The following is a 15,000-nucleotide window of genomic DNA, read 5'->3' on the forward strand; positions in this document are numbered from 1 at the left end:
CAGTCAAATGACAAACAAATATCATTTGACTGTATAAAAGTTCTCTGGGTACCCTCTTCTGGGTACCACCCTCCGGGTACTAACACCTATTAATAATATTTTGTGCCGTTCCCGACAACAAAAAGCAACAGTAAAAAAGAATTGAAAAAAAAATCGTTTCTCCTACCCCCCCTCCGCGCAAACAGAAACTGACCCCTCTTTCATCCCATCCTGGGCCCCAGATTTTGCTCTTCTTCGTTTGCGGAAACTTGCAAAAAGCTGAAGCGGAGAACGGACTAAATTAGGGGACGTTAGTCGGGGTAAAAAGGATCGCAGAAGACTGAGCAGAGCGGCTCGTTATTATCCTGTCATCATCATCATCATCGCTGTCAGCGGCTGCAGCAACGTCAGCAGCGGTGAAGATACACCACCACCACCCCCACCACACTACCACTGCCATAGCGTCATCGTTACCGTCTTTATCTCTATGACCTACACCAGTATCGTCGCCATCATCATTTCGATGAACAATATGATAATCGTCATCGTCGTCCACCTCCACCTCATTATCATCATCACCATCATCATGTCCAGCGCCGTCAGCGTAATCAATCTGTTATGAACTAATATTTGTTCTTCCAAGATATCTAAAACGCATTATATGAACGGAAGGGAGCCAGGCTGCAGGAGACCCTTATCAAACTCATCATAACTTGCATTTACACTCCAATAACAAACCAGCTTTAAAAAATAAATTACAAAACATCAAATTGAAAAAAAATAAAACAAAAACAAAACCCAAACACCGCCCCCCCCCCACCCGCCCATCACACTTCATCAGCACAAACTACAAGCATGCAGTCACCTGAATAAACTTGAGATGACTAACGTGATTTCGAAATTCATAAAAACAGTTCTTATCTCCATCTCTTGTATTCAACAGACAAGTATGGCGTTCTCTCCTCAACTGATACTGAATATCCAACAGCAGAAAACGAGTCAGGGAACCTTAATTGACAATACAACTATCTTAGACAAAAGTTTTCTTTTTATATATTAGTCAGAGGAAGATTTTGCGGAGGTGGTGGTGGTGGTGGTGGAAGATTCGAGAAAAAATGGCGGAAGAAGCCAAGACTCATAAATTAAATTTAGATAGATAGATAGATTCCACAAGAGGGAGAAAAAGAGAGTACTCGTCGACCTATCTATCTACCTATTTATCTATCTATCTGCCCATCCTCATACATACACGCATACATATATATATTTGTGTGAGAGAGTGTTTGTATGCGCGCGGGTGTATATGTACAGATATACCAACAGACACGAGGTGTATTCTAGAGGTTTTGAGACTTTTTGAGGAGTGGTATTTATAACTATCCCAGATCAGTGTAATCTGAGTACATCATTGCTATACATCTAACAAGCTGACCTGCCACCAACTTCTGTTATTCCAGATTGAAGTGGCAGCTGTAACAACACTTTGAACACATCCTACTAAACAGTGCTTGTCGCAGCTGACAAGCCTGCAGTCGGGACGTGGAGACAATTTGAAAGCTGACTTTGCAATAAAGTTTTGTGTTAAAGTGGGCCAAAACGCTACAGGAAACTCATGAAATATTCCAGACTGCTTCCGGATTAATGTGTAGGAGCAGAGCATCTGCTTTTCGCTGGCGCAAGAGGTCAGACAGAAGTAAGTCTACCGGGAAGTTCAGGATGATTCCCCTTTTCTACAGCAAGGCCATCGTCTACATTAAATGGGTTCCTTCTGGCTAGACGGCCAACAAAGAGTGCTTTGTGAAGGTTTTGAAAGAGTTCAGAAAGATATTTCGTTGCAAAAGACCAGAGCACTTGCACCAGGACAATGCACCAATCAACAATTCCGTTCTGGTAAACAACTACTTGACAGCGATATGCATCAAACACACCCTACCTCTAGTCCAAACCTTTTCCCCTGTAAATTTCGATTATTCCCTAAGCTGAAGGGGGCTGCGAAATGGGTACTGAGCCCTTTCACTTTGGAGGGCTTCTATGGGACCTTCACGAAAGGGCTACAACGCCACAATAAGTGAACTGAAGTCAGAGGATCTTACTTTGAAGATTTGTATTGTTCTGGTCTTTTGCAACGAAATATCTTCCGGAACCAAGGAGTTTTGCAATTGTTTGAAATGAATAAGGTCTTCCCTGAAGAAATCTCATAACTTCTGAAATGCACATTGTATGTGTGTATGTACGTATATATATATATATATATATATATATATATATATATATATATATATATATATATATATATATATACATATATATATATATATATGTATATATACACATATATATGTATATCTAAAGTAGGTACTTATATAAATACATACGTATATGTATATAAATATATATGTAAGTACGTTATATATATATATATATATATATATATATATATATATATATATATATATATATGTATATATATTTACATGTATTCACACATATGTATGTATGTATATATAAACATGGAAACATATGCTGAAGGTCTTGCACTTAGACGGATATCTCTCGAGGCATTTTAAACTCACCCTTGCCAGGCCCCGTCTGCAACAAACTACATATAAACGTCACACACACACACACACACACACGTATCTGTGTGTTTCTACATAATCTGCATCCCCCCTCATACAAACCCCCTCTGCATGTTATCTATCTGTGTCAGCAATCTCATGCAGTCACTGTTTACTTTTCTCTTCCTAGCAAGCCACCCCCTCACCCCGTTCCCCCTCCTCTGCTTTCTCCCTCCCACCCATCTACCCTTTTCTCTCTCTCTCCATCTCTTTTACTTCTTTCTACCAATCCTTTTATTACAACTTCAACCACTTCTCCAAAATTCTTTTCTACTTCTTTGTCTGCTCACCTATTACTTACATCCTCCTACAGTCTGTCTGTCGGCCTGTCTGTCTGTGTGTCAGGCTCTGTCTGCCTGCCTGCCTGTCTGTCAGCTTGACTTGAATTAACAAACGCTTCCAAGGCAAGGCTATGATTTCTACCCTTGTTGATCTCGGTGAGAGCCTCTTTACATTCATGTTTCTCACTGAAATGGCGTTGATGGAATCGACTAGGTGGCCATCACCGCAAATTTCAGGCCTTGTGCCTATAGTAGAAACAATTATTTGGATTATATTTCCAAAACTCTTCACAGAATTATGGATAACTCACCGTTCATCATAATTTTGAAAGATTTAACTGTTGGCATTCCACAGGTTTTCGAGGATTAATCGCTCAGCTGAAGGAAAATAGCGTTCTCTACAGCTTTAACGTGTCAAGCTTAGCTCTCTATGAATTTTATGCTACTACACATTCATATACTGAATGCCTTTTATCGTTTATATATGTGTCAACGTGCATTCACACATTTATTGTGTGTGTGTGTGTGTGTGTGTGTGTGTGTGTGTGTGTGTGTGTGTGTGTGTGTGTGTGTATACTAGCAGAGATACCAAGCGTCCACCACCTCTTCAATGTCATTACTGTTGACATTCTAGCCCATAGTTTATCCCATTGACCATTTTAAATTTCTAATGCTTTCTCAGTGACTTTTGGGACACCCTGTACACACACACACACACACACACACACACACACACACACACACACACACATACACACACACACACACATTTGTATGTATATATGTATGTGTGTTATATATATATATATATATATATATATATATATATATATATATATATACGTGTGTGTGCTTGCACGCGCGTATGTTTTCTGCATAATAGAATTTTGAGTAAAAGTTATTTAAAATACTCAGGCATTTCTACGGATTTTCTAAAGACTTAAATTATGATTTGAAAAATCCACGGCGCACGTCGACACACTGTTTGAGAGGGACTGGTATAAAATAATGGAACTGACCTGGAAATGTTCTTTCAACAAAGTACTACAAGACATTAGTAACTGATATCGAACCTGTGGTCCATCAAACGGAGAAGCGGTGGCTTCAAAGCACCCTGAAGGAGATATGCCACAAAAAACATCCAGCGATGTGGAAAAATAATCAAAGCTTCTGAAAAGAAATTGGCGATGCACATGCACCAAATATAACTGGTTGAACATATGGTTGATATCAGATAGATAAGACACAACCACACCAGACTATCGACCAAGGCTCACTGCTCCATCTATGGTCTGAATAAAACCAGTAGAAGCACCTAATAACTGCCAACATAAACTAGCATCATCGCCAGAATAAATCAAAGCCTCAACTAGATTTAATAGATAAACATTAACATTTTAAAGGAATTCGTTAAGTTAATTCATTGAAAATTAAAAAGAAAAAGCAACACAAACTCACAACAACGGCAAGAAATAATTGAAATACATAATATAAATTATTATTGAAAGTAGTTGAACCATTATTGTAAAGATAAACAATTCCATTAAAGAAAATAAATAATTCTATCTCAAAAAAGCCCCGAAAATTAATAAATATACTTTTGCTAATTTAAATCCTTTTCAAATAGAACTAAAACAGTTTGTTTATAACAGTGAACACTGGCAGTACGCTATGATAGCGAAATGTCTTTAAAACAGCCCCACTCCAAAATATAGAGGAAGTTTGAATTAACTGAATACATTTTATGAAAAGAAGTACCAAATTGGAAAAGCCAACACGCACAGTAGCAATATATATATATATATATATATATATATATATATATATATATATATATATATATATATATATCTGGAGAAAGAGTTTTGAAAAAAACGTAGCCTATTTCTTATTCTAACATTGTTCGCAAAAGGAAGTGAGAGTGACGGTAAAGATATATCTTTCCGGAAGAACGCGTTCTAACAACAACCATTGAAGGCTACAAACTCCAATCGCTAAAATTCTTAATTAATAAAACCAAACTGAATACATGGTAGTAACAAAAGTCAATTAATAAATAAACGATTGCAAGAATCCAATATTAATGAAGGTCACGCCGATCTGAATAGAGATTCCAAAGATAGCAAAATCGAAGAATTTTCTGACAATTGTAAATGGAATGGAATCCATCCATCTCTACCCACCTCTCTCGTTTTCAAAATAGAGATAGGCATACCTATTGTATGCTTGTATATACACATATATAGGTGTGTGTGTGTGTGTATACATGTGTATATATTTGCATATGAATATGCAGACATATATGCGCGTTTATGTATGCATGTGTATATATGTTTACATGTGTAGATATAAATACACATACATAGATACACATATATATATATATATATATATATATATATATATATGTGTGTGTGTATATATATTTGCTTACCAATCACATGGTCCCGGATTCAATCTCACTACGTGGTACCTTTGGCATGTGTCTTTCACTATAGCCTCCGGCCGACCAAGACCTTGTGAATGTATTTGGCAGACGGAAATTGAAAGAAGCCCGTCGTATATATATATATGTGTGTGTGTGTGTGTGTGTGTGTGTGTGTGTGTGTGTGTGTGTGTGTGTGTGTGTGTGTGTGTGTGTGTGTGTGTGTGTGTGTGTGTGTGTGCGTGCGTGTGTGTGTGTTTGCCCCTCCATCATTGCTTGACAACCGATGCTGGTGTGTTTACGTCCCCGTAACTTAGCGGTTCGGCAAATGAAACCGATAGAATAAGTCCTGGGGTCGATTTGTGCGAGGGTGTGCTTAAAAATCCCTGGCTTTAAGGGTGTCGCAAAAGGCCTGGTTGGAGGCCCAACTTTCTGAGTTCTTTTGTGGAGCTTAGAAAAACTGAAGGACCTCTGCAATAAGCGAATCTGAGAGGCGAATATGTTGAATGAAGTTATAACTGATCCTGTATTTTGTTTTACCCAAAGCCAGGGACTGTTCAGCACCCACCTCTCTCTCTCTCACACACACACACACACACTTATGTATATGCATACACACACACACAAACACGTACATACGTGGGGATTTTATTCAGATTAAAGAAAAGGATTTTATTGTTCGAATGGAGCTGTAGTAGCGGTTGTCTTTTAGCGTTGCGTGATGCTGTTTGGAGAAGTGTTGTAGTGATGCTCTGTGGTGTTGTAGTAAATGTTGTAGTACGACTACGGGGAGTGTTGCAGTGGTGTCGTGGATAGGCTCGAATGTTTGACAGAACAATATAAACGAGTTATTTAGTAAAACGAAAGCAGTAGCAGTTGTGGTAGTAGCAGTAGCAGCAGCATTAATAGTAGTAGTATTATAAGTAGTAGGGAGAGGAGGGAAGCACTGCATTTCAGTTAATTCCCTGTAATTTGTAAGAATTACTTTTGTGGAAATAGAAACAACCAGGAAATGAGCTTCAAATTCCCGCATACCAGACAAGCATTTCTTTTCGTCAATCCATAAAAAAAAAAAAATGTAGTTTTGATACAGAATTTACTTTCATTCCCTCGAGGAGTAAAAAGTGGAAGAAAGGAAATTTAGTTATGAAATATGTTGAAAATCGATAAAAGAATCCGTTGCAAATAGGCCTAACTGATCTCTTTTCTTTTTTTTATCCACAAAGATATGTCGGAAGACAAGATATCTGCAAATGTTTGTTGCGTACGTCATTGGCTACAAACTATAGATGTATTCTATTGAACAGAATCGAAATGAAACACAGTTAATGCTGCCCTCGCAATTCATTCAATGAATTAGGCTGCCAAGAATGTGTTACACCGATAGATCAATCTGTCCGATTGTCTCAAGTTTTGGCGTTAGGCGAAGGGGGAAATTCGATTACATCGGTTCCGGTACTTGACTGGGATTTATTTTATCGACCCCGAAAGGATGAAAGGCAAAGTCGACATCGGCAGAATTTGAACGCAGAACAGAAAGAACCGTAAGCAAAGCTGTTCAGCAATAACGATTCTGCGATCTTGTGGCCCTAAGTATGAAACCCTTAATAATAGTAGGGTTTATACGCATAAATCCCACTTCTATTAAGTGTTGAAGGGTTCAGTTGCTAACGAAACCCCAACACAAGATTGAAGCTAGACCGGTTAATCCTGCATCATTTATTTCCACAAAGATAATATTGTATCTGATGTTATTCTTGCCTTTTTACTTTTTCGGACTCTTTGAAAAAGTAGCAACCGAAGGCGAAGAATCGGCAGAACCGTAAGAACGTCGGTCTGGTTCGTTGCTATATTTGTTCCAACCTTTTGCAAATCCTGTCATAGCATTCAAGAGTGCGAGACTTAACGCGTCGCCCGTTTTAATACCACCAGGCACCGTGAGTGACTTTAGCGAAGTTCAGTCTGCTGTAAACATTCGGACCAGGTTCCTGGTTCCAGAATTCTTCCCTCTCCCGCCCCCACCTACTCTCGGAAGGCGTGGAACGGATCATGAACAGTGCCATTCTTCCTGACAAAAACATAAAATGATATAAAGATATCATAAACATGATGTAAACATCTTCATACAATTCTATCTCTGCTACTTAGAGTTTTGATTCAAAATCTGTAGACAGATTATAGAGCAAAGTACAGCATTGAAACAAACACTTATCTAGCAGCGATTTAGTAATCGAAATAGCGGCTAAAAATATGTTTTATGTGCAAATCAGTCTATCCGATTTACTTAAGCCGTTTGTAATGCTGGGTTTGTAAGAATTACTTTTGTAGACGGAAATTATGGTTACCAATCGCAGAGAAAATTCCAGTGTAAGACTGACAATAGTCCGGCGAATCTATTTCTTTCTCCTCACAAAGATATTGTATATGAAATATGGTGTTACTTATGTGTTTTACGTACCATACTCACTAATATCTATGGATATATTCCGTAGTGCAACATAGCAAGGAAAACAATGTTTAGATTTAACGACAAAAAAAGTTATAATACATTAAAAACCAACCACCATCGTTTGTCTCTCTCACCGTCGATTGCTATCTCTCTCTCTCTCTCTCTCTCTCTCTCTTACACACACACACACATATATACCCCCACACACACTGGTATATGCAGAATCACTCAAACCCAGATATCTTATAATTTCGCTACTTAAAAATTTCTTCTTCACGTTCCTCAGACAAATAGGGGAAGAAAAATTAAAGTGTTATTCCCGTTTATCTACCAGAATCGTGTATTTTACTCATCAACTATGCAAACCACTAGAAACTTCCTTGTCATCACTTTCCCTCTATGTATGTATGTATGTATGTATGTATGTGTGTGTGTGTGTGTGTGTGTGTGTGTGTGTGTGTGTGTGTGTGCGTGTGCGTGCGTGCGTGCGAGCGTGCATGTATTGATGCTCTATTTCTAATTATTTGAAGTCTTCTTGTAAGGAACTACTTTATAATAAAGAGCCGAAGGTTGTATCGTTCGACCAATGTAGATCGCAAAAGGAAAATAAAACAAAACAAAACTAATATCTCATTTTGAATTTGTGAAAAGAAGTTTCGCACGTTTTCATCGTTCCGCTTAAAGTTTGGATTTGTAAAGAGCCTAACAGCTGGGATTGAACTTGCAATGTGTATTTTCGCATCATAAAATGCATGCACGTATGTATGTATGTTTCCCTAGATTTAAGTTTTTCCCTTCACAAAACTAAATCCAATTTCTAAGAAAATGATGAATTAGTTTTGTTTAAATCAAGACAACACGTGCCGTTTGTTGATCTCTTAGTGAGTGTGTGCTTAAGGGAGGTTGCGGATGTTGATAAACATCTACTCAAATGAGAAATATGTGTTTGAACAACCCCTACCATACACACACTACGGGAATAGTAGGTGTGTATGTCACTTTAGTACATAAATGTGTATGCTTCGTTAATATTGGTGAGTATGAGTGTACGTGTTAGTGTGTGTATATTCCATACATGCATAAAATGTGAGCACAACAGACCTGATATAATTATTTGTGATGAGAAGAGAAACTGCGTCCAGTTGTGGAAACCAGCTGCCCAGCAGAAATCTGAAGATCAGTGAAAAAGAGAACATCTACGCTGAACTTATTAAGAAATCTGCAGTTACTCTAACCAGATTACCAGTTCAGGTTTATACTTGTAAATTATTGGAGCCCTGTGATATGTAACACACTGCCTAAATACTAATCTTGAGAAATTAGGATTCTCAAAACAGAAAGGAGAAAGCTAATTCGAAGACTACAGATCCAATCCATCACTGGAACTGTAAAAATCAGTAAAAATTTTCCAGAAGTTTATTATTTAAATATATAAGAGCTTGTCTAGATATGTGACTATATGCATGAGACAATACATACATAAAGCAAAACATACAAATCTACACATTTACGTACATACAAACAAAAATACCCTGTTGTTGATGCTGAAGGAGCCTTGGATCTAGGTTGGAAACCGGCTCCTTCTCTATTGGCAAGAAATCTTGAAATATAACTGAATAACGAGACACGCACATACACACACACACACGCACGCACACACACGTGCATGTTCATTCCAGAAAACACAACTGAAAGTTCTCTGAAATGTTATCCAAAATTTTAACTGTCACTTGTAAAATTGTGTGTGCGTATATGTGGGTGTGAGTGTGTGCGTGTGTGTGTGTGTGTGTGTGTGTGCGTGTGAGTGTGCGCGCGTGCGTATTTGTAGGTGTGTTTCTATGGGCACGTGTGCTTTTAGGCCTATAAATTTAAAGCAGACGATAGTCTACTAATACTGACTGAGGCAAAACTTTACAGGTGTACAACCGCGTTATGAGACAAACGGGGGCCTTCCATGTATATGGCTTGTGGGCTGTAAGGAAGTTGTAAAGATATGTCTAGCAAATGTTCAGTGTTTCCCAATTCGAAAGCACTTCCGATTACTTCACTCCCTCCCTCTCCCTAATTTCGCGCGTATTCCCCCCCCCCCCCAACTCATATGCCTGTATGTATATGTGGTTGTGTATGCTTTTCTGTTTATTTATAGCGATGAGTGGAGTAGATTTTAACTATATATATGTGTGTGTGTGTGTTGATATTATCAAACATCTTTTAACAAAGTGTGGCTGAGAGACTTCAGTGCGAACGAAGTATTCGGGATTTACGTTCCCTGTCACGTTCCGTTTACGTATTTGGGCAGATATTTATAAACACTCCACTCGCATATACAGCTATGTGTATTTATATATACACTCACACACAGACACGCACACATACATGAACACGTAAATATACACGCGCGCACACACAAACGGTATCTCTCTCTCAAATACACACTCATACACACACACACACACACACACACGGATATCCATCGGACTCGACGATGAGTATTAAGCTCCTCGATTTACCGAATTACTTGTCTATGGAACAAGGGAGCAATTAGGATAGCAACCTACTGGCACATACTCTTCTAAAGGTCCCCGTAAGGACGAAGCAGCTTCACACGGCGGGCTATAGTATGGGACAAGGCCAGACATTTGAATGTCGGTTTCAAGCTTCCGTACGGGCGTAAGGGCGTGTATGCCATATTTCTGGAGTTTTAACCCGTTATCCATTTTTTTAATCTTCGGTCTCGTTCCTGTTTACATCAGGCGTCTCGGATATGAAACGTCTTAACAAAAATCAGTGCTGGCTACAAATTCTATGGAATATCTTTGGAGATAACCTTAACGAATGATGCAATAGCACTGCTAACGCAGGAGAACACATTGACTTAGGGAAACAATATACTTTGTTGTATATTGTGGTTGCATAACTAAATTCCGTGTCCCAACATGTCATTTGTATTTACGTACCAGCTTCCCGGAATGCGTTTAATATGTAAAGTTGGTAGATCCAATAACGTTACACCGTTGTATTCGTAGAGGCGTAATGGCCCAGTGGTTAGGGCAGCGGACTCGCGGTCATAGGATCGCGGTTTCGATTCCCAGACCGGGCGTTGTGAGTGTTTATTAAGCGAAAACACCTAAAGCTCCACGAGGCTCCGACAGTGGGTAGTGGCGAACCCTGCTGTACTTTCACCACAACTTTCTCTCACTCTATCTTCCTGTTTCTGTTGTACCTGTATTTCGAAGGGACAGCCTTGTCACACTGTGTCACGCTGAATATCCCCGAGAACTACGTTAAGGGTACACATGTCTCTGGAGTGCTCAGCCACTTGCACGTTAATTTCACGAGTAGGCTGTTCCCGTTGATCGGATCAACTGGAACCCTCGTCGTCGTAAGCGACAGAGTGCCAACAACAACACCGTTGTATTTAGTGGCTATTTAAGCAATGTGTGAAACCTCTGCAGGATTTGAACTCAGAATGTAACGACAGGCGACAACGTTTCAGAATATTTCTTACTATTTATAAAACCTCATCAGATTTCATAGAATTCTATGAAATAGGGCGTCAGACAAAACACCCATCAGCAGTTTTAGTTTGTTTTGGGATCTCATTCTGTGTAGGCTACAGACTAACGTAACCTTTCATCCTTTTAAATTCGATCATAGAAATACCAGCGAAGTCCTACGGTCGATGCAAACGTGTATAGACCCCACCGATGTAACTGTTTATCTTACACCCGCCCCGCCAATATTTCTAACGCATTACATTTCCAATGCATGACATCATGGCAGACGATACTTTCTTCTAAGTTATGTTCTTTTCCATTTTTAATGTTTCTCGTTTTTAAATTTGTTCCAAGATATAGTTGTGATCGACCTTTATTTTTTGTTGCTTTTTGTATATCTGGCCTCTAGCCAAACAAGGAGAACACATTCAGCATTTACAATAAAAGGTGCGAAAACAAGAAAGAATAACATCCCATAAGCGAAAAAAAAAAAAAAAAAAGAAAGAAATCGATAAAGAGAATTCAGAATGAAATGAAGGCTGCAATCCCATCCTCCTGATTTATCTCTGCTCATGCTGCCATTTTCCTGTTGTTGTGATTCAAAGCAGGAAAGAAAAAGATGGCTGTTGGTTGATAGATTGTCACGTGAGAAAGAGAACAAAACGGAAGTTTGGAAGCGGCCTTCAGATATTATCGTGAACAATCGAGCTGAACGTCTGGATGTGGTGTGTGTGTGTGTGTGAGAGAGAGAGGGGGAGAGAGAGAGAGAGAGAGAGAGAGAGGGGGAGAGAGAGAGAGAGAGAGAGGGGGAGAGAGAGAGCGGATTGAGATTGTATATACGTATGTGAGTGTGAATATATATATATATATATATATATATATATGTGTATGTGTGTATGTGTGTGTGTGTGTATGTGTGTGTTAAAATATTTTCGTCGCTTTGAGACCGCGACGTGTTCACTGACAAAATTGTGCTGCATCTGAGAAAGTAACAGTTAGTTCATGATATATATGTATGTATGTGTGTGTACATGTGTGTGCCGTCATTTTTTACGGCACGGGGCCAGCTAGTATATGATACACACACACACACACACACACACACACATATATATACACATGCTCATGCATGTGTGTGTGCGCGCGCGCAAGCGTGCGTGCGCGTGTGTCTGTTTGCGGGCGCTAGTTTAGACAAGTAGATGTCAACATATTGCTGGATGAGTTGACAGATTCGTAGAAGACAAAGATAAGTGGAGACACTTCTGTTCAAGTTGGTGTATGTGTGTGTGTGTGTGTGTGTGTGTGGAGGTCTACAGGGTACATATGGATGGAAGAGTGTGCGTTTGTGCTCGTGAGAGTTCGTTATCTTTGTATGTGTGTGGTGAGAGATAGAAGAATGAGCAACACATAGTGGAAGTAAGAGTGAAGATGAATATTCAATATATATATATATATATATATATATATATTGGCTGAGTATCTCGTAGTTGAGTATCTCCCTTAAACCTTATCCCGCCCCACCCAAGTATAGAAAAGGCATTTTGGATCTGGGTTTCCTGTGCATAGAAAACGCCGAGACGGTCAGTACTGGAATGTCTCTGATCAAAAGCCTGCCTGTTTAAGACTGACCTGGGGCTAAACAACAGCATCAATACCACCACAGCCACCACAATTTCCCCACTCCGCTCCCCTGCTACCAAACTTGGCAGCATTTTCGGTCATTTCCGTCAGGTTTCCGATCAAATGCAACAAAACGAACATGTTGGAACAAGCAGCCTCTTCTCCTAGACCGTCACTACTACTACTACTACTACTTGTTGCACCACCGTCGCCTCCACACACCGCAGAGGAGCTCCTATGTAGTCGTTCATCCTCTTAGAAATAAAAACTAAATTCCCTCAGCACGCCCATCCTACTGTTTTAGAAAAGGACACACTGGAAGCTGTGACGCTGGCTTACCCCAAGCGCCACCCCGTACAAACAAAAATGACGGGAAGAGTTTAGGCTTTCATTTTGAGGTGAACAAGTTTTCTTCTTTTCTATTTGTAAGGTTGAGGTGGTTGTGTGTATCTTGTTGCTTCAGAGGAATAAAAGCCGCAGAAGTTGTGGTGGAAGAAGAGACAGGGAGAAGAAAGAATTCAATGTGGAAGGACAAAGTCAACCAGTGGGGTGGTATTCTCTTAAGAAAGTACCCCAAAGATGTGCGTGTGAGTGAAGCTTGTCCTGGAAATGTAAGCATTATTTCAAAGCGGACCTGAAAATGGTCGGCTGCTGAACAAGGCCTAAGTATTTCTAATGTGGAACAGGAAGCACCGTCTTTTAAGAGATTTTTGTCCTAAATCAGGTTTTGTCATAATTTAGGGAATCTAAAATTTTCTTCTGGTCAAAATTTTGCCGGGAAGTTTTCGAAATGTCTGTCAGATTTCATCTGGTAACTTTGTTTTTCGGGGATCGATACTTAAAATACAATTCTAGTAATGGGAGGTGATACATCGACTTTTTCTCTCATCGACTTTCCATCAAAAAGTAAACGCTTGATGAGGGACGGACTCCACCAGGTTTAAAATGCTTCGTTGGAGATATTTAACACATACGACGTACTTTTTTCTGTTTCCGTCTACCAAATCCATTCGCAAGGTTTTGGTCTGCTTGGGGCTGTAGTAGAAGACACTTGCCCAAGGTGCCACACAGTGAGACTGAACCCGGAACCATGTGGTGGGGAAGCAATCTTCTTGTCACACAGCCACGCCTGCGCCTATATGGTATAATTAAGCCTTATAGTCCACTAGTGTCCTCAACGTTTTTCTAAGCTAGAAGAGTTTAATTTTAGGGAGGTTGCTGTTGTTTCTAGCATGTCAAATAAATGCACAGACCAACCACATTGTTGTTGTTTGAACTACTAATTAGTCTTGACCCCTAATCAAATATATCCGTGACGTCATTCTATTTGTCCCGACGCAGTGTGGAACGTCTAACACAACATGGTTATAGCATGTGTTCTTTGTTTTTTGATAACGGAAGAAAGACTGTAGCTGCCGTTTCTAGCAGGTCGAGCGACCTTAGAATGCCACAGTCACTGACTCGTTAAGTGGGCTTAACAGACAATATTGATTATGGGGGGATGCATTACAAATGAATCTATTTGTGTGTTGAATGAAATATACACCCGCTCATTTCATATAGATATTTGTGTAATCATAAAGAATATCAGAATCGATTAGAAATCGATTTATAATGATGATGGCACACCAAAAACACTAAAATAGTTTATAAACCATTAACCATTGCAGTAAACTGTTTAAATTATTTATGAACCTAGACAATATATTACATTTGTTGTAAATGTGTGTGTATATATATGTATGTGTTTATGTGTGTGTAGTTTTTTATGCTTTCAAGTATTCAAATTCCTCCCCCGAGGAAGGATTTTTTAAAAAATAGATAGAAAACACCACCGTTGGAATGGAGATAAGAAAAACACTCATATTTTGAAGTTGAAAAAAATTTTGCATTAATGACCACCTCGAGAACCTAGTTTCCAGAATAACTGTTCGCCGGGAGCTGCACAAAGTCGGATTTCACGGGAGGACTGACTGCAATCAGAAAACCACTACTTTCAAAAGCAAACGCTGCAAAGCGTTTAGAGTGGAGTAAAAACCTACAGAATTGGGCCCTAGAGCAGTGGAAGAATGTTATTTTCTCGGACGAGTCATCCTTTACCTTATTTTCGACCACCGACCGAGTATACGTG

The 15,000-nt window shown here is 39.3% G+C and overlaps 1 protein-coding gene across 5 annotated transcripts in view; it reads right to left on the bottom strand.

The window, feature by feature from the left end:
- LOC106878922 (uncharacterized) overlaps positions 1-15,000 on the bottom strand; it is a 483,138-nt gene that overhangs the window by 325,000 nt on the left and 143,138 nt on the right. The gene's annotated exons all lie outside the window — the stretch shown is intronic.

This window comes from Octopus bimaculoides, chromosome 23 (genome assembly GCF_046866305.1).
Source record: "Octopus bimaculoides isolate indiv1 chromosome 23, ASM4686630v1, whole genome shotgun sequence".
Lineage (NCBI taxonomy): Eukaryota > Metazoa > Mollusca > Cephalopoda > Octopoda > Octopodidae > Octopus > Octopus bimaculoides.